This window comes from Cryptotermes secundus, unplaced genomic scaffold (genome assembly GCF_002891405.2).
Source record: "Cryptotermes secundus unplaced genomic scaffold, Csec_1.0 scaffold964, whole genome shotgun sequence".
NCBI lineage: Eukaryota > Metazoa > Arthropoda > Insecta > Blattodea > Kalotermitidae > Cryptotermes > Cryptotermes secundus.
In genome coordinates, this window is record NW_019725428.1 from 1790130 (window position 1) to 1812233 (window position 22104).

At 43.1% G+C, this 22104-nt stretch overlaps 1 protein-coding gene across 1 annotated transcript in view; it reads right to left on the reverse strand.

Annotated features, from left to right (window-relative positions):
* The window catches only part of LOC111863428 (head-specific guanylate cyclase), a 366348-nt gene that overhangs the window by 44762 nt on the left and 299482 nt on the right, over nt 1–22104 (reverse strand). The window lies entirely within an intron of this gene.

Here is a 22104-nt window from a genome sequence, read left to right on the forward strand (position 1 = left end):
CAAACGATGTAACCTGACTAGTCTGTCATCTTCTGTTTCTTAGCTGAGTCTTCTGTCCAGTATGTTCTGTTGTAATCTATCTTCTGGGTCTAAGCTCTTTGCTTTTCTGGTTTCCTCTTGCCCTTATTAGCGTCCTTTCGCCACTATGTAACTCGTAACTGTCGTGAACTAATTCTGTCTTGAACCGAATTGACAGCACACTACTCTCGCTATATAGCCGCGGCGCGGACCACATAGAAAATACTCTCCTCCGTTATCAGTAGTATTGCAACACCTAGCAACTAGTCGTAGCATAGCCCATAGCGAACACAGTTCCCATTGTTGCGTATTTACGGGAACGTGTTTAATAAGCCTTTGCCTAGAAACGATTTGGACTTCCACGTTAAAATAGGAAGGAAACTCACACACACACACACACACACACACAGACTGATGGGCGGGATTTATGAATTACGTCGCTGAGATTGGCTGAGTTAGGATATATATATATATATATACACGAAGTTTCATAAAGATTAGTTCAGGTATTCAAAAGATGGTATGAGTGGGGGCGGAGGGGGTTACACAGATACGCAGGTAGGTTGCAAATCATATAAGCCTACTTCAGGAAAGTAGGCTAAAAATACATCATTGAACAAGAACTATCCTGGTTGAAAATTCAAAATGGCCGTGTCCGGATCTGAAAACAACGTGTCAAAATTCATTTAGAAATTTAATTTAATTTTGTTACAAAACCTCTGTTGACCAGTGTTATTGGCTTTTCAACAAATATTGTGTTACATATACTTTCCCTTGGCACTACAGCCCCAGTGGGCCTAGCCTACCTCCATGAACTCCGTTCACTTCGGTTTTTCTAGAGTTTACACATTCGGTAGGACACCTTGGACGAGTGATCAGCTCGTCGAAAGGCCTCTACCTGTAGACAAACATAGAAAAACGCACACACACAAACTAAACATCCATGCCCTGAGTGGGATTCGAACCCACGATCTCGGCTTCCGAGCGAGCGAAGACAGTGCATGCCTTAGACCGCGCGGCTACCGTGACCGGCGTTACATACACTTAGTTATGGAGTAAAATGGTTTCCTGGACTACTTAAGTGTTCTCTCAAAGCTTTATGGGCGTCAATCAGTACGGACTCCACGGCTAATCCGCAGAATCACAGCTTGGCCTGTAACTCATAATGCAGCCTAATGGAAAAGTTGACGCGTCAGTTGCCTTCCCCCTGGACCGGCACTGTGATGCTGTACCGGAACACGCGTTCACCGCCATGCTAATCTCGTCAGTATAGCGACGATTACTAGGAGACGTAGTGTCGTAACAAATTAAGTTACGAAAGGCAACGCAATAGACATGCTTTCGTTAACGTAGCTCCACAGCAAGTTAAGACATATTTCCATGGAACTCAGAAACTAACTTCAATCCTACACGTGCCAAGTGTCGAAAACTTCGACTCTTGCCAAATTGTTATATATGAGATCATATGGTATCCATTCGAATTTTATTTGCATTAGACAGTTGTGGAGAAAACTGCATAATGAGGAGCTTCATAACTTGTACTCTTCTCCAAACATAATTAGAATGGTCAAGTCAAGGAGGATGAGGAGGGAAGGGCATGTAGCATGAATGGGGAAAAAAGAGGAATGCATATACTTGTAGGATATTGGTGGGAAAGCAGAAGGAAAGAGACCACTGGGAAGACCAAGGCGTAGGTAGGTGGACAATACGAGTATTAAAATGGATCTTGGATAGGATGGGATGGTATGGATTGAATTGATCTGACTCAGGATAGGCACCAGTGGAGGGCTCTTGTGAACACGGTAATGAACCTTCGGGTTCCATGAAGTGTTGGGAAATTATTGAGTAGCTGCAGATGTGGTGGCTGCTCGAGAAGAGCTCAGCTCCGTGAGTAAGTAAGTATTAGTTGGTGGGGTGGGACTGAGTCCACTTGGTACTGCGGCCACTTCTGGCCTATTGTACCAGCCCCAGATGATAGGTGAGGGTGATTGTGGAGCAGTTGGTGGAATGAAGATTGGCAGGGGAAACCGAAGTACTCGGAGAAAACCTGCCCCAGCGCAACTTTGTCCACCACAAATCCCACTTGACCAGACCCGAGATCGATCCCAGACCGCCGCGGTGGGCAGCCAGCGACTAACCGCTTGAGCTACGGCACGGCCTGAGTAAGTAAGTTAGAAAGTCGAGAAATATTTCGGGATTTCTCCCCTGTGTTTAAGAGTTCGTAGGAATTTGCCAATAACAGAAGAGCAGCCGAAGGAACAGTAACTACTAAAAGCTTTGAGATATACACAAAGTTTCCTTTCGAGGTTCTAATAAGAACTATACAAAAATATTTTTCTGTTAAGTAACTTCATTAGTCCGTATGGTTTTCTTTACGACGTTGTAAGTACATTATTCTGTATGAAATATGTCAAAATTTAATATCTAATAGCAAATAAAACTTAGGAGGCCCCCATAAAAGCATACGGGGAATGCGAGGAAAGGCAAATCATTTCGGAGATTCACAAATCGGACATGCTTGTATTAACTCGTATTCGGAAGGTACTTGTTTCGAATCTCGGCCTGAGGACTGAATATCCTGAGGATATTCATCGTTTTCCTCAGTTCTTTCTGGCAAATTTCGGTAATATCTCCATGAGGTTAAGAATGTTTCCTTCCGAATCTTTTCCAGTCAACAATCGTGTTGTCACTGGAGGCTATAAAGTTTGGGTTGTGACTCCTTCGTAAAATAAATCGTAAACCACCTACGATTCACATAACAAATTGCATGCTGGTCCATTGTTCTTTAGAAAGGCTTGAGCAGAAATTCATTTCCTTCCTCCGACAAGTCTCTTAGATTTATAGAAGGGCAGTTTGCTTTCCTTGCAGCATCTATCACTTCATACCAGAGAAGGGTGGCCAGACTGGCTACACGTGACTTCAGACTAGCGGATCTTTCGTGGTCATTTGTTCGCAGAAAAGAAGCGTGTTTACTTTTAAGAAAACTGTTTCAGGAACAAATATTGTTTCAAAATAAAGCTGTAGGCAAAGCCCGCGCCATAGCTCAAGCGATTAGTCGTTGGCTTCCCACCGCGGCGGCCCGGGTTCGATCCCGGGTCTGGTCAAATGGGATTTGTGGTGGACAAAGTGGCGATGGGGCGGGTTTTCTCCGATTACTTCGGTTTCCTCTGCCAATCTTCATTCCACCAAATTCTCCATCATCATAATCACCGGGGGCAGGTACAAGAGGCCAATCATTGGCCGCCGTGCCGAGTGGACCCAGCTGGACTCCATCCCCCACTAAGCGAAAAAAAACTATAGGCAACGTCACTTTATACTGTAACGTGTATAAGTGACTAAAGACGGGGTTCGGGTTGGTAATTAGATTTACTAACCACCTACAGGTCGTAAATACAAATAATGACTACGCTCTTGCTAATTTTCACAATTTACAATCACTCCACAGTAATCTTCTCAGTCTATTTCCGCTGGTCTTCTCTATCCATTTCCTGGTAATGAATTTATAACACAGGAACTATAAAAGTTTCACTAAATTACACACTCCAAATATACTACAGCACACGAAACGTCACACACTAAGTCTTATAATACTTCCTCTGGCCACAATGATGTTCTCTTGGAACTTCGGAACCGAAGCCAAGTCAGTTCCAAATTCCGTATTCACTCATATCTTCTCGGTAAGAACCACGCACAGAAAACACAGTCCTTCTATTGTTGCGTAGAGCAGACCACACAGAAAACACGTCTGTGCCTATAGCTACGTTCTGCAATAACAGAAGAACTGTTGGGAGAGATGTTTTCTCTACGGTCCATGCCGAGGATACATAAGGAGTCAACTGGAAGCCAGTTAGTTCACCACGGGAGCTGTAACTGAAAGGTGCCGGGCAGAGAGGACAGGAGCCTAGGAGCCGTTGGATACGGAAGTCGAGGACGCTGCACCAGTGGAAGCCACTACCAAGCAACGCAGTGAAGACCGTGCCTGAGAACACTAGTTAGTGGGTGATAGTGATTTATAAAGTGTAGTTATGAATTGTGTAAGAGTCCAGTAAATCTAATTACCAAAGCGGCCTCCGTAGTCTAAGGGTAACGTTCCCACCTCGTGACTCAAGGTACGCGGATTCAAACCCGGCGGAAGTCGTGGAATTTTTAAGAGCGGGAAAATTCAGGGAACAAGTACTCCGGGAGGGACTTTAAGCCGTGGGTTCCGTGTCGTATCTTTACGGCACGTAAAAGAACCTCATGTCCCAAGGGGACCTCTGAGCGAAATTCAGGACATTTCCCGCCAAACAGTAGTCTCTAACTCCTCTGGTAGATGGGGAAGCATCGAGATACCGCTGAGCCAGTAGAGGCCGAACTCGCTGGCTGAGTCGGGACTGATGACACGCACCAGTACCGGTAGGGAATAGAGACTGGTAGAATATCATAGGGGGACGCACAATGGACCAACAGTTGGTCTAAGTGCATGGGGAAACCCACCCTCTCCAATACCAACAACAACTCTAATTACCAAAACAATCCTCGTCTATAGTAACATTTTATCATGTGAAAATATGTTTGCTCTTGAAGTCTGGCGTGATTTCTATTTCGGTAACCGGATCCACTGCTTCGTGTTGACTCATCACCCACTTCTTTATTCATCCATTCGCTAGCAAATTCAGTTACTCAATCATTTATTAATCTTCCAGCACCTCACTTACTGACACAAACACAGTCATGCAACCATCACATTCGTCAGTTCACTCATTCACCTACTCTGTCGCTCGTTCGGTTAGACATCCAACCGCTTACACACCCTCATACCAACTCAATCATCCACTCATATTCAATCACATATTCGCACTCACCAATTCAGTCACCTTCTCTCTCAGTCATTCAGTTTCTCATCTGCTCCCTTGGACACTATCTTACCACTTCATTAACTCAGCTACTACATTGTTACACACACACACACACACACCAGTTCACTCGCTCATTCAGTCACCTTACCTACCCACTCCATCGCCTACCAACAAATTCAAAGGCTCGTCCAGCACCTCACACACAAACTCGCTCTGTTATTTACTCTCTCAAGCACTCACCCACACTCGAACACTACTCCCTTACAAGCTGACTGGCTGACCTAACGAACCGAGACGAGTTGCAGGAGTTGCCGCTGTGTTCAACACGGAAACTCCACCGAAACAAATCTCCAGCGGTTCCAAATGCTCACCCCCCCCCCATACCTCCCCGATCGATCCAATCCAAATCTATTAATGTTAAGCTCCAGTACTGGAAACTGGAGGCAAGGCGGATGCATTTTTATGTTGCAGAGGCGTTTCACTTGTTGTAATTGGCCAGCATCATTCAAATGTAGGAAGACAGAGAGAGAGAGAGACTATTGATCGTAGAGGTCACAGAGATTAATGCAGTTGATAAAACTTGAGGTGGGTAGTCAGCTGTCTTCTTAACCTATGTCTTCCATCATCACATTTTACAAATCAGACTATTTAATCCGTTCCGACTTAGAATAGGCAGTTGTTATACCACGAGGGCCACTAGTTTTGATAGCTGACAATGTTAAAGATCATTGATTACGATATGTGCCACTTGATTTAACATTATAAAACTCTGCACCTCTCACGCAGCATGTCCGTGTATTTTCTTGGTTTCGTAGGTCTCTCACAATAAAAAAGCTATCCCTGTAACAGGCTGTGGAGGCCCACAGAGTTGTGAGACGTCGAGGCTCCCACATTTTCTCTAGAAAATCGGCTCACAGATGGCGGTAAGTTTGTCAGTCTTAAGCGCCGGCCGCCCTTTACCCCGTAGGAAGAATACTGATACTCAATTATTTTAGAGGCTGAGTAGATCCCAGGGCCATAATGCGGCTGGAAGGATTAGGTAAATTAAAAATATCCACCTCATCGGGACTGGAATCCGCTACCTTCCGGCTTGTAGCATAGTGCCTCAACCAACTACGCTACCACGTGCTCCAACTCAGAATAAAGAAATCAATTATTTTCTGAGACCACATTAACTGGCTACTCTTTGCAATGGATGCACAATGCGTTTTCCGCAAGGTACAAACTGAAATTTTAATATTAATTTGATGAAAATTATACTGTAAATCCCGTGTAGAGGCGGGGTCGACTACTTCCACCGTTGCCCTGCTAGTCATAGTAGGCGAGGAAAAGGGAATCCAGGGCCTGGGGTTATAACAGGGACGCCCTCTTCCTGGAGAATATAAATACGTGGACCTGGCCCTCCAAGTTGGAGGAATCTCGAATCTGAGACAGTAAAATATGGTCACGAGTCTCACGGGACTCTGACCTGAGAATGACTGTGCTAGCAAGGGCCAGCAACAGATATATATTACACGTCCATCCTCTCGTGAGAGAGGATGTTACATAAGGAGCATTATCGCAAGTGTTCAGTCGAAAACAAATTGCTGCTCGAGTCCCAAGGAGCTTCTTGCCAACAGGAACTGTGTGTTACTTAATTTATAAATATTAATTCGGCGACTCCTCCCAGTGAATCATCATATATAAAAAAGGCTGGAAATTTATGGGAAAGAAAAATTCTTTCTGGAGGCGTGGTCGTATTCTTCCACTGCAGCCCTGCAAGTCAAATAATGCGATGAAAATGGAACACAGTGCCTGGGAGTATAACCGGGGGCCTGGCCCTCCAGGTTGGGGGAGTCTCGAATCTAAGACACTAAGAAGTGATAATGAATTCCGTGAGACTCGGACCTGAGAATGACTACGCTGGCGAGGACCAGATGTTATATAAGGACTATAACCGCCAAGTGTTCAGCTGGAAAATAAAATTACTGGTCGTGAGTCTCAAGGGACTTTTCACCAAGACGAACTGATTGGCGGTAAATGACCAGTCGTAAAGTAACTCTGTGACTCTGAGAAAGGAAAACAGTGACAGAAGAAACAGGATAAAATAAAGGGATAAAGAGAGAAACTGAAAGAAAATGAGACTGAATATATACCGTCGAGCGATATGACATCTGCCATCTCTTGCTCTTTTAACATATGGCAGTTGCAGACATTTTAGTGAATGTTTTGTCTTTAGGTGGCAAGAATGGGGAAATGCTCTGAATTTCATTCTGCTTCGGGACAAACTACAAGGAGGATAGAGGAAATGGCTTTACAAGAAGAACAAGACGAGATCAGATAGAATCTGTTTTCTGCCTGTGTGCGACACGTTCCGGAAATCTACACTGGAACTGCGTAGTTTATGAAAAATATGCCACGTTTCTCAAGATTGATTATGAAAGAACGAGCAATAAAAGCTACCAAAGAAGTACTTTATATTCAAATCACGTTATTATTGTCACGTGTATGAGTGACTATAGAAAGGATTTGGGTCGGTAATTGGATTTATTGAACCCTTACAGATCTAACTACACGTAACTACAGAGCTATCTCTAATTCACGCATTCTACTGTTCACTACGGAACGTACGAAACCTTCTAAGTCGGCTGTATCTTCACCGGTTGTCGCCTGGCAACGGCTTCGAACGCAGTAGCTTCCTATGCTCGCCGGCTGACGCCATTAAGCTGCAGCTCTCGAGCTGTATTAATTGGCTTCCAGCTGCCGAACTCACGAAGTCAGAGTTCAAAGTTATGTTACGACCGACGGTCAATCGGCCAGTCTGTCTAGGAATAAAGTACACATCTGGGGCTTAAGACCACATATATATTACTGCCAGACATATGCAGGCTTGTTGATGTGGGGCGCTCTCTTTGACGAGAGGACGGGTCTGTCGTTTGCCAGAGTCACAGTCAGAAGTAATAAGTTTGTTGTCAGTATGTACAATTTATGTTATTAAATGTGTGTATATACAACATATACAGGACCTTTGTCAATCCAGGCTTAGTACAGGAGATCATGCCGCCGAAGGTCCTTATATAGCCTCGGAAAGGACCGCATATAAAATACGTCTCCCAAACTTCTTCTACTGTTGCATCATTAGCTACATCACGGATCGTGTAAAGAACACCTCTTCTCAGTTACTCCATTGTTGCCTGATACGAATCAGTTGCCTAGCAATGTTTGAAGAGCCGTTCCCTAGCAACGGCTGTCTCTGCTAATTTCACAGTTTTTGTCTTGAATAAATATACCTTTTATTAAGGTAAACATAAAGCTATCCCTGTAACAGACCGTAATGGCCCATAGGGTTGTGAGACATCGAAGCTCCCACATTTTCTGTAGACAATCGGCTCACAGATGGCGGTCTCTGTGTTGTTTTCTTTTACTTTATTTGACTGTACTACGTATAACCCTGGGGTCGACTTAGCCTCTAACAGAAATGAGGACCAGGAATCTTCCCGGCGGGTAAAGGGCGGCCGGGTCATAATGCTGACAACTTCACCGCCATCTGTGAGACGACTCTCTAGAAAATGTGGTAGCCTCGACGTCTCTCAAATTTATGGGCCACCATGGCCGTTACAGGGATAGTTTTACTTACTTACTTATAGAGCTGAGCCCTTCTTGAGGAGCCACCAATTCTGCAGCTACTCAAGAATTTCCCAGCATTTTATGGGACCCGAAGATATATTACCTTGCTCACAAGAGCCCTCCACTGGTTCCTATCCTGAGCCAGATCAATCCAATCTATCCAATTCTATCTCTCTAAGACCCATTAAAATATTATCCAGCCACCTACGTCTTTTTCTTCCCAGTGGTCTCTTTCCTTCTGGCTTTCCCACCAATATCCTACATGCATTCTACTTCTCCCCTATTCGTGCTACATGCCATTCCCACCTCATCCTCATTGACTTCATCTTTCTGATTATACTTGGTGGAGAGTACAAGTTATGAAGCTCCTCATTATGCAGTATGCTCCGACCTCCTGTCACTCCATCTCTGCAGGGATAGCTTTACCTTTTTTAAATTATCTTTTACCCCTAGTGGTCTCAACATGGCCGCTCGGCTTACAACATGAACCAAAGAATAGCAACGTGCAATGGCTCTGTTTTTGTGGGATGAGAGCACAAGGGGTGTGGAGATTCATGGAGGAGTGTCAGAACAATACGGTGACAGTATTTCACTGTAGCAATGCGTGAACGGATGTGTTGACATATTAAAAAAAAGTATGTAAAATCATTAAATTTCAATCAGTCTTTCACACTGACTAGACACAGTTTACAGACACACAAACACACCATGACGTGATCAATAATTAATGGAAATATATTATTCTGAAATATGGATGGTATTGTCAAAGAGATAAGTGATAAATCATAAGTTGCTGCAATCTAGATCCTTCATCCAGATTTCAGGGATACAACATAGTTATTACAGACATGCACGAAAGAGCTTGGGTAGCTCAGTGAGTACAGCGACTGGACCAAGGGCTGAACTACCGAATACTCGGGGCTCGAATCTCGGCAATGGAAACGTATTTTTCTCTATTCCGCAGCCTCCATACTGGCTCTGGGACCCACTCAGCTTCTATCAATAGGTAATGCAGAAACTTTACTCTGGGTAAAGTCACTTCCATGTGAAACTGATCACTCACATCCATCTAGTGTCTAAGTTAAGAATGCATGGAGTTATACCCCCACTACCCAAGTCTTCATGGCGTAGTTCTCAATGAAGCACAGAGAAATCTTTGCTCTAAGCACGTGAACTAAGATCACGAAAAGTACATTTACATTAGGACTTAGGTTTTTAATTATTTGTATTGTATTGTATATGGCAGGATATTACAGGTTTAGTCTACAACCACTTTCACCAAAAGCCTTTCCAATTCATCAGTCTTCTGTGACCCTATCAATCGACGCTATACAGAGTGCGAATAAATATCAGCTACAACGCTCTGTGGTAGATAGACGGATTCAATCTGATCATATTTGGTTAATACAGCAATGTCCGGAAACGCTTCTTTTAACACTAAGAGTTGCAAAATTTTCCGAGAGAATGTATAAATTTTATGGGATGTTATCGTTGTTTTACATTGTAGAACTTGCTCAAAATGGCGGTCGCCGACTTCATTGCATATTCTGCATCACCTGGCTATGTTGTGCTGAACTCCTTGGAAAATTTCCGACATCTTCCGGGTGGTTCCAGCTGCTACGGCAATTCTTGCCACAAGATCATGTCGTGTCTCCACTGGAGTCTCGTACACCAGGCTTTGCATGTACCCCCAGAGAAAGAAATCCAGTGGAGTAAAATCAGAGGAGCGAGGGGGCCTGGTTACTGGGCCTTCACGTCGCAATCCATCTGGTACCAAAGGTTTCATCCAAATACTCACGGACGACATTAGTGCAGTGTGCTGGGGCGCCATCATGCTGGAACCACATTTCATGACGGACTCAAAAGCACCACTCCAGAAGCTCGAGAAAGTTCTGTTGGAGGGCTGCGCCATAGCTCAAGCGGTTAGTCGCTGGCTTCCCACCGCGGAGGCCCGGGTTCGATCCCGGGGTCTGCTCAAGTGGGATTTGTGGTGCACAAATTGGCGTTGGGGCAGGTTTTCTCCGAGTACTTCGGTTTCCCCTGCCAATCTTCATTCCACCAATTGCTCCACATCACCCTCACCTATCATCTGGGGCTGGTACAATAGGCTAGAAGTGGCCGCAGTACAAGGGACTTAGTCCCACCCAACTAGCAAAAAAGTTCTCTTGGAGAAATGTTAGGTAAATGTCACTAGTAAGCGGCAGAAGTAAGAGGTAAGGGCCGATTAAATGGCCATCGATAACCACTGCCCACACATTGTTGATGGTTTCGGATATGCTTCGGGTTAGGATTTTCTTGGGCCCATATATGGCTGTTTCTTGAAATGAAAATGACGTTCTTGGTAAAGATCTTCCTTCGCATTTCAGAGGTCCCAGCGCGTAAACAAAGCATTTCCAGACTTGGGTGTATTAACAAAATATGATCAGATTGAACCCATCTCCCTACCACAGAGCGTTGTAATATAATTTATTTACGCCATGAATACTCTACATACTGTGAACGTAGTAAAATATTGTGACGTGGACAGCGAAACGCTCGGTAAACACCCCATCCTCCAGCAGTGATGTCACATCATCGAAGCAACTGCCGCTGCTACGGTAACAGGCCAGTCAAAACTCGGTCTCACTCCCCCGCGGTGACGTAATAGTACTTCCCGCTGTGACGTAACATGGGTATACCGCTGGTAACACAGGCAACAGGGAACGGAATAAAAAGCCGGCTGAGCAGTATGTGACGAGAGTGTGTGTCAGGAGTGACACTGCGGATCGTGAAGTCGCCGAGTGCAGTTTCAATCTAGCAGTCGCCGAGTCCGGTTGTATCGCGTGCATGGCAGTGACTACGGCAGGATAAGTATTTGTGATACTATCGATGGCAGTAATTGGGAAATTGTGAATGATATAAATGTAAGGCCGGTCACGGTAGCCGAGCGGTCTAAGGCATGGATGTTTAGTTTGTGTGTGTGCGTTTTTCTGTTTGTGTACAGGTAGAGGCCTTGCGACGAGCAGATAACCCGCCCAAGGAGTCCTACCGTATGTGTAAGGTCTAGAAAAACCGAAGTGAAAGGAGAAGTTCATGGAGGTAGGCCTAGGCCCACTGGGGCTGTAGTGCCAAGGGGGAAAAAAATGTAATGTGCAATAAATTCGCTATATCCAAGACGGCGTGAAGTTTTTTGTCGCGTGACAAATACCCAACATGTGACAATTATAATCTGAGAACACGTAGTGTTCTGCGGAACACTGTTTGATAACACAGCTGTAGTGTATGGACTTAACTGTAAGATTTATACTTTCTGCCGCAACCAATCACTTGAGAAGCCCGAGGATGCTATGTATCGAAATTTTCGTTTTCAGGTGATTGACAGTGTATTGCTGCAAAGCTGCAGGCTGTAATTTCAAGCCTCTGAAAGAGATCTATAGAACTGGATTCCTTCTATCCCTCCTGGTATTGATGGCATCCGACTGCACAGACAGGATGGACGGCCATCACAACGAAATCCCTGAGGATGTTTTCCGGTTGACCTGCGAAATTCTATACTCTGCTACAAGCCGGGAAAAGGAGGCTTTAACTCTGTATCAGATGCGTAGCGACGAAGAAATATAAGCCAATGGTTTCTAAGAACTTCTGTATGGACATGAAACATCTCTCCCATTACTGCAGAGGAAGAAACTGCGGATTGTCGTGAATGAGGTAATGGGAATATTTGGATATGATATGGGGTAAGTAATAGGAAGATGGAGGTTATATAATTATGATTTTTATAATTTATACAGCAGAAATTTGTTTTTAAGGCATGTCTCTGTACATATACTTATATGAAAATTATGCAATATATTACAAATGTCAGCATTAGAATGAAGAATCGAAGACAAGCAGTGTAATCATTTCCTATGATAGATTATTTCAAGACTGGCCCCCAAAAGTTCAGAATTGCCAACCAGATGGAAGAAGAAATGTTGGACGACGAAGAAGACAATGGTAGGACAGTCTTTAAGATGGAACAGTCTGATAAAACCGTATCATGAAGTAGAATGTGATAATTTATAACCTTCACCAATGTTATTAGAATTATCATTTGGAGGAGAGTGAAATAGATGGGACACGTAGTACGAATGGTAGAAATTAGAAATATGTATGCAGTTTTCGTAGGTAAATATAGAGGTACAGTCTAGACGTAGATAGAAATATAATATTAAAATGAATCTTAAGGAAAGATATAGGATATGCGGAGTTGATTAATATGGCTCAGGATAGATGTCAGTGGCGGCAGAATTCTGTGAACTCTGCAACGAAACTATGGGTCCTACAAAAGACAGAACTTCCTTACTAACTCACCGCTTATTGGCGTCTCAGAAATGATTATCCTTTTCGGGTTTGTTCATGTAGAACGAGTGGAAACTGAATAAATCCGTAAATTATGTTTCCTTCCATTGGGGATAAACGGTATGGCAAAGAAGTGCCATTTGAAGAAAGCAGTCTTCTGGGATTTGGCACCGTGTATATGTGGTGTTAACCGACGTTTCGGAGGAACGTATCGCCCCCATCTTCAGGGTTGAAGAAAAAGTATAAGTAAATCTGCAAGCGACAACCCGTGAGACACGGTAAAGCAGACTAGAAAGCAGAACAAGTGCCATTTGTTTGAAGAAAGTGGAAACGAATGCATGCAACTGAGATGACTTGGTAAGACCCATGAGGGTTGCCGTGAAATAAATAAAACAAGGAAAGAAGTTACAGGTCTAAGAACAGAACTGATGGTTTCCTCATTTAACCAAGACGTAGAAGACAACAGAGAGAACTGAGGAATATCTCTGAAGAATGGATGGAAGCTAAGTAAACTATAACAAGGTCGCGCCATAGCTCAAGCGGTTAGTCGCTGGCTCCCCACCGCGGGGGCCCGGATTCGATCCCGGGTCCGGTCAAGTGGGATTTGTGGTGGACAAAGTGGCGCTGGGGCGTGTTTTCTCCGAGTACTTCGGTTTCCCCTGCCAGTCTTCATTCCACCGAATTCTCTATCATCATAATCACCCGGGGCAGGGTACAATAGGCCAATCAGTGGCCGCCGTGTCGAGTGTACCCAGTTGGACTTCACCCTCACTAAGTGAATAAAAAAAAACTGTAACAACGTACAGGGAAGAAAAGATGTGAGGAAGAAGAATGAGGCCGGAACAGGTTAATGCCTGAATTTCAAAGTTAAGAAAACTGCAGAAACCAATTTACATTATGTAGGAGTTTAGGCTCTCACAGCTTTGATAATGAAGAGTCAGTTCTGTCTTCTGTGATAATATGCCTTTAGTCCGCTGAAAGTGAACCGACATTTTGGAGAATACATCGCCTCCATCTTCAGTATCGAAGAGTAAGTCACGTAAGAAACAGAGATGAAAGCGTGGCGTTGCTTGTCACCTGCCTTCACGCTCGTTACTTGCTTGACTTATCTTTCTACACTGAAGACGGAGACATGCTCCTTCGAAACGTCGGTCATTCTTCAACGAATTGCGCGACGTTATATGCCAGAAGACAGAAATCTTCAAATTTACACTAAATACATAAAACCTAATAAAATAAATCTCAGTAAGAGAATAATTTGTTCATGGAGGTAGGCCTAGGCCCACTGGAGCTGCAGTGCCAAGGAAAAAAAGAAAAGAGAATACTTTGCCGGTCACGGCGGCCGCGCGGTCTAAGGCATGAAAGCTAGGATCATTGGTTCAAATCCGATTCAAGGTACGGATGTTTGTCTGTGTTTATTCTGTATTTGTATGTAGGTAGCGGCCTTGCGACGGGGCTGATCCCCCGTCCAAGGAGTCCTACCGTCTGAAGAAGAGACCAGGGCCAAACAAATGACTGTAGTGCCTTTGATGAATGAATGAATTGAATGAATGAACGAAGAGAATAATTTGCAATTAATATATGCTCAATATGAGAGTCAAATGGTGACGTAAACAGCGGAGTTCTATCCGAACCTACATAGACTCGAACACGTGTTACGACGAAGTAGTTTCCTGCTGCATCTCGTTGCGTGAGTTACGGTCTGAATACAGATTGCTTTTCTGTATGCCACACCGCACGCTCTTGTATTGGTTCTGGGATCCTAAGGCGAGTTTCATGTTTCCAGAATGCGCCAAGTGGCGAGATTCTAACATCTGCCACAGTTTCAACGATTTGTTGTTCAGTTCCCGTTTTACACGTACTAAAATCATACTCGAGAGAATGGCACGGTAAAATATTGTCGTCACGTCCGTTGGTTCTTTACCATTCTTCACTCAGGCTTACCAACTGAAAGATATTTTTCTTTTTAAGTTTTGGGGTTCTGACTTCGGTGACTGTTCGAATTCTGATTTTGTGAGTTGCGTGGGTTGTTTTTACGATGTTGTTAGTATCAAACCACACAATCTGGAATGGCAGAATACGTGATGAATTTCAAGGGATTATGAAGGGAACATAAATGGCTGAATCAAGATACTATACCGGAAGTTTCCTTGAGAGGCTCAGGAAAACCATAAAAACCCTTAGTCAGGGCAGTTTCCTTCTCTGGATATGAACCGAACATCACCTGGATACAAGTCTACAGCGTTACCTCTATGTCAAATCTCGAGACAGAACTCAGGCTGTTAGTCGCAAGTTTCCCACAGTGGTCGCACCTCTTTGATCCTAGGTCACGTCATGTTGAGGAGGTTTTGCACAAGTACATGTTTCCCCTGCCGATTCTCGTCCCACCAAATGATCCATACTCATCTATCATGCGGGGTCTGATACAATAGTTACGCTATTGGCCTGCATACTGAGTTGAGGCAGTCTCACCGCAGCCCATGAAATTCAAAATATACTTCAACATCAACGCACTGTAGGTTGTGGAAACTGTGTAGTCTTACAGATGGGTACGCTGTCTCCATCTTCAAGATGTAAAGTCAACCTTCTGTCCTTCTGTAAGACGACACATTTCCAGAAAACATAAAGTCGCAATGTGGATATTTGAGTTTGTTACAAAAATTATAGTAAACTTCTCTCATTTATGGAGCTATTACCGAACAATACCTTATATCTTCCAAACCAGAAATAAGAGTTTCATATTGGACAATTTTAAGCATTAAGTGCCTGTAAACAAAGTCTGAAACCCCAATTTATTTCTCACAGAAAAATAAATGTTTTTTATTGCTAGTGGGGTGGGACTAAGTCTCTTGTACTGCTGCCACTTCTGGCCTATTGTAACAGCCACAGATGATATGTGAGGGTGATTGTGGAGCAATTGGTGAAATGAAGATTGGCAGGGGAAACCGAAGTACTCGGAGAAAACCTGCCCCAGCGCCGCTTTGTCCACCACAAATCCCACTTGACCAGGCCCGGGATCGAACCCGGCCCGCCGCGGTGGGAAGCCATCGACTAACCGCTTGAGCTATGGCGCGGCCTTGGAAAAAATGTCACTTTTCGATAGACAGATCAACTGTTTCAGTCTGTTTTTGGAAAAAATCGATACGTATTTTAAGAATCGCGCTAAGCCCACAAACCGAAATTGGGGGCAAACTACAGAATTTGCAGCGTTTAAGGAGATAGTAGATATAAGAAAGACCAGCAACGATATACTAGTTCTATACAAACTTCTATTAAGATATTTTTGCTGGTCGTGTTTACCAGGTTATTAAATATAGAAGTGCGACTTTCAATTGTTTCAGCTCAAAACCGCTATTTTAAGTTCTCAGGGTTGCTCTTCTTTCATGAATAAGTAATGTACACACACATAGAGCGTACGCCGCTTGTTGCGATGATATCGGAACGCAGCTCAACTGATAACAATAACCGAATACTGATAATAACCGACGTAATAAGAATGCTCACCGTTGGTTACTGATGCAGAGGGGAAGTGTGCACAGAAAAGGTCGAAGTAGAGCGAATGGAAGTTTTAAAATCAATATGAAACACTATCTTGTGATTAGAGTGACTGCAGACGGGGTCTGGATTGGTAAGCGGATTTACTGAACTCTTGAGACTAGTGACTACAGGTAATTTTATATCTATCACTAATTAATACAAGTTGCAATTCACTACAGCATGTACTCAGTCTTCTTAGTCTGCTGTGTCCTTACTGGTTGTCTGGTAACAGCTTCCAACGTCGTGGCTCTCTCAGCTTCCGTGTTCAGCGGCTTCTGTCCTTGCTGGCTTGTGGATATTTCACAAGTAACTCGGAATTGCTATGCAACGACTTACTCCCACGCCTCCGCCAGGGGCGACAGTCTCCTCAGACTGTCCCGGACTACTTGACTCCGAGCTCGACTTTCATTTGAATCTCGACTGGCCAGGAATGAATTAGCTGTGTTTCGATTCTCCAGATATGGCCTCTGCACTGATCCAAAGAGAACACCGCTTCCCACAATTCCTCTATCATTGTGTGATGTCACTGATGTTGCTAAGCTGACGTGGTGTTTACTGTGATATAATGGAGGTATTTTCTAGTTAAACTATTCCGGCTTTCGGCGGACATGCTACACTTCTCCCTCCTTAAGGTTATTCGTCATGAGTAGCCTAGAGACGTAACGCAATTTTCTTCTTCAAGTCGGTGCAGGAAAAGTTTCCGAGAGTAGCCAGCACTCCTACAGCTCCGGCGCTCAAGCTCTTTGTAGCTTTTTCTTTCGTTCTGGCTGTGGCCACCTCCTCCACTGTCTTCATATAGTTTTATATAATACAGACGAACATTCATTTCTCGAAGCCTGTAGGAAGAGCCAGTTCCATTGCGGCCTCATCTTTAAGAACTTCCTGATGCTCCACTACGGATTCTGTCTCTTCCGAATTTGCCTCCAAATCCTTAGCCTTCATTTCTTCCAGATCAGTCTTAATTTCGGTTTCCACTAGTTCCTCTCAGGGCTCTATTCTGGCCTCCGTCTTTTCTAGACACGGCTTCCTTCTAGACTGACATATATCAGGGCTTCCATTCCTTTCCCATTTGCTTTTATTTTGGCCATCAACTCCTCATGGTTCTGTCTTGGCTTTGTGTGCATCCATCCGGGAGACGAGGCGACCTATCTAGGTCTTCATTTCCTCTTGGCCGTCTTCCATCTTTTCTCGAATGGCCTTAACGTCTTCTTGGTTAGAAGCCATCTATTCTCGAATGGCTTTTATTTCAGTTTTCATTTCCTCTAGGTTGGCTTCCGCGTTTTCTTAGTTGGCCACTACGTGGGCTTCCAGCTTTTCTATGACGGCTAACAGGCTTTCGAGTCCCTCAATTTTGCTTCAATCCAACTGATTCAAAACAATTCAATGCAATTATCCCACTTCTGACACCAGCAGTCACGTAATTCAGGTGACTATAGGCGGGGTTTCGATAGGTAGTCGGATTTAGTGAACCTTTGAGACTAGAAATTACAAGTAATTACAGCGTCATAGATAATTCACAATTTCTACAGCTCACTAGAGCAACTGTTTTCAACTATTAACTAGTATGGCTAGTAACGTCGTAGATTCTCACAATACGGGGACTTTAGGTTGTTTAACGACGCTGTTATGAAATTTATACAAGTTTCTTGACGTCTACAAACATAAGTATGGTTACACTGTATCATGAAATTGGACGTTTGAGACTAAGAAAATTGAAATAAAATAGTTTCATTTATTGACAGGGCTCTCAAAGCAAGACAATCTGCTGTCACGCAAAGCTGTGACGCGCACTCTGCAGGAACTGAAGCTATTTCACGCATGATGTCGCGAAATAACTAGAGCGTGTGTAACCTGTCACTAAAGAAGAGAGGGGATTTCAAAACCGGCCCGTCTCTGTCTCCCTTACACCCCCAGCCCCCGCAACTTCTGCGTATTCCTACGTAACAGCGAGAGTTTGTGAAGTTGTATCTGCGCTTAATTAAGCACTATCGTCACGAAGACGTATGCTGATGAGCAAGTCTAACTTGAGATAATTTTTGTCTCTGTAATAACAGTTTATAGGCTGGTTTATTACTTTGTGCGTGATACAACCGGATCCTTCCGCGTAACACCAGTCTTTTTTCTTATCTTGCTGTAGCTTTGGAGCATAGGGCTGATTTCTCAGTTTCATGATCATTTTACAGACGGTAGGTCCCCTTGGACGGGTAATCAGCTCGTCGCAAAGCCTCTAGCTAAACACAGGAAAACACAAACACAGAACAAACACATACATTTATCAAACATCCATGCCTTGTGTGGGATTCGAACCCACGATGCCGGCTTCCGAGCGATCGAAGACAGTACATGCCTTGGAACGCCTGGCTACCGTGACCGGCAGGTATAAGAATAATATATAAGAATTCAGTTCGTACCTCACAGGAAACCGATCCGAACCCACGATCCCGACTTCCGAGCGAGCGAAGACAGTACATGCCTTGGAAGGCTCGGCTACCGTGACCGGCACAAGTGTTTTACGGGTAATGTTCCTTCTTTTTATTAGTTCCACTTTAGAATAATAATTTTTTCCTTCAATACAATTGCTTTATGTATACCATTTCATCCACACCACACTCACTCTTACCAATCATTCTCTGTTTTGTTTCATTTTCTATAAAACATAATTTCATCAACAAGAAGTTTGATACAACGGTAACATTCAGGACTTGTATTCGGGAGGTGTACGGTTTGAATCTCAGCTGGGACACTAGTTAACCTGAGGTTTTCAATTATTTTCTGTCATTCCACATAAATTCCGGAATAGAATTTCGATTAAGCTAAGGCCTAGTCCTTCAAAATTCTTTTCAAGTCAATATTCACCAGCTATATAATTATTCGACACTATACAGAATGTCCCAGGAAGAAGGGTCAATATTCTGGGAGGTCATAGTATCTGCTATTCTAAACAAAACTGTATATGTACATATGTCCTATTCATAAGAGTTTCTAAGATAGAGCTGTTTCACTGTACAGTTGCAAAATTGTTGATAAGAAAGAGATATTACGTACTGTTTCTAAGACGGGTATATTTTGTTCAAGTGACAAAGTTAGCTCAGTTTACTTAGTAAAATATATTTTCAAAAATTCCGCCGTCAACATCAATGCGCTTCGTAACTCGTGTGAGGACATGGCGTGTTGCTCGTCTGTACAGTGTGGTGTACGGTGAAATGACTCTATCTCGGAAATCTTTCGGAATAGGTCACATGTACATATACACTCTATTTTCCTTAGAATTACCGATATTGTGACTTCCCATAATATTGACATTTCTTCCTGAGGCATTTTGTCAGAAATACTGAAACATTTGTAAAAGGGGACACAAAAATATTGATGCTATTGAGTCTATAGACTGATTCCAAATTATTGTCGAGATATCAGTGACTTATAAAGGGAAACCCCGACAATAATTTAGAATCATCCTGTACAGTATTTACAAAAATATTTTTGAAGTGGTGAATACTTTTGACTACACGAAGACAAATGCTCCCTATCTCTCTGCAACAAGACATTTGTAATATGAGCCCAAAAGAACACATCGAAATTAATGGAATTTTTAAAAGTGCTAAGACCTCATTTTAAAAATATGTATAGAATTTAAATTTCGGAATTATGCTTACGGATTCGCGTTCGAAGAGGAGTCTACAGACTCTCTACTTCGGTGGTGACTTGTGTCCTTATCTGTTAGTGCTGTGTCTGCAGCTTTGTTGACGTGTTACCAATTTACATGCACATAAGGGAACTCCATACATCATTATCTTGCTGTCCGGTTACAACCAATGTCACCAATTTATAAATGGGGCTACAGATCTGGCGTTTGGTTTAACTTATTGCGATCACGGGCTGTGACGGATCAAAGGTTCCGCACTCTTAACAGCTGTGATGTACTGCATGGCATATCATGATGACATCTGTATATACAGCGTGTCCCAAAACTACTCAAATTCCGTTTCTTGCTACGTTATCAGTTTAGGGACTTCATAGCAGATAAATCATTATCCACTTTGACGGGAACGTCACTGCTAATCGCTGTCATGGGTAATTAAGCAAGAATGAAAACTAGCCCAGAAATTTGGTTAGCAGAAGTTACTGAATCTGTAAAAGCCTTCTGTCAGAATAGTCATTACCCCAGTCGAGATTCACACATGGGATCTACTGAATATAAGCTATACGCGTTGTCTTTTCAGTGAGCTGGTTCACTGTGAAAATCTGAAATCTTAAGGAAATATTGTCACATAACCAACACGATAAGAATATTAAATAAAATACGACTACATAGTACTGTGTTAGCTATTTTGCGTCGAATCTGTCTTCTGGAATATTGATTGATTTGTAAGACTATAGAAACGAATCAGTAAAGCTGATCGAAAAACTTTTTGTTATTACATACTTATTGGATTAGGATGTCCGTGTTTTTTAATTTTCACTGCCGCCGCTCCTCCTTTTCTGATTCTAAAGAACGTACTTGCACCTACTGACAATGGAACTTTTCCTTGCTGTATTATCCAAGCTCTATTCACGACCCAGGCTTTCTTGTTTCCGCTTCTGTACTCTCCTTGCTGTTATATTCTTGAATTATTCATGTATGGTCTTCTTTATAACCAGTTGAGCTAAGAGATACTTCCCCTTTTCCATACTTTTGTATAATACGAGTCGGAAGAGAAAACTTTGTACTAAACGACATTTGAACTTTGACTTGCGGTGCGGTTTCTTTACCAAAAATATACGAAGTCAGTTCGCTCAAAAAATATGACGATTCTGACTCTTATTCGTGAGGTCCCTGCTTTGAATCTCGGTATGAACACTGATAATTATTACTGAGGCTTTTAGTGAATTTCATCCTTCATACAAGGAAGGTGCTGGAATTGTGCCTCAAAATGGACGACTAAAGCTTCATTCCTCGGCCTTTCAGTTCATTAATCGCTATCACAATAGAATTCAACAGGATATAGCCTGAAATACTGACACTGTCGTTAAGTAAAACCATAAATTAAAATACATAATTAATAACGCCTATGGCTTATATTCAGTGGATCCCATGTTCGAATCTGGACCGGGGTAACGACTATTCTGACAGAAGGCTTTTATAGATGCAGTCACTTCTGCTAACCACATTTCCGGGCAGGTTTTCATTCTTGCTTAATTACCCAGTCACTAGTCGCCCTCACTCACTCATGGAGCTGAGTCATATTTGAGAAGCTGCCTATTGTGCAGATGCTCAAGAACTTCCCAGCATTTTATGGAACCCAAAGGTTTATTCCCGTATTCACAAGAGCCCTCCACTGGTCCCTATCCAGAGCCGATCAATCCAATCTATACCATCCCATTATATCTCTCTAAGATCAATTTTAATATTGTTCACCAACCTACGTCTTGGTCTTCCCAGTGGTCTCCTTCCTTTCGGTTTTTCCACCAACAACCTATATGCATTTGTTCCTCTTCCACATTCAAGCTACATGCCCAGCCCATCTCATCCTCCTTGACTTGATCATTCTAATAATACTTGGAGAAGGCTACAAGTTATGAAGCTCCTCATTAGTCATTAGACGCCATGTTGTCAAATTCCGATATCGGTGGTATATAACTATATTTTAATGAATGCATTCAAGGACTCTCATCCGTATATTTGTATTCATTTTACTGTGGGCTCTGACGCCACGGATACCCGTGTCTTGGAGAAATATACAACTTCCATCTTTAAGACAGATTTCTCAGTAGCTTATCGTAATAAACGGGAGTGTGTGGACAGGAT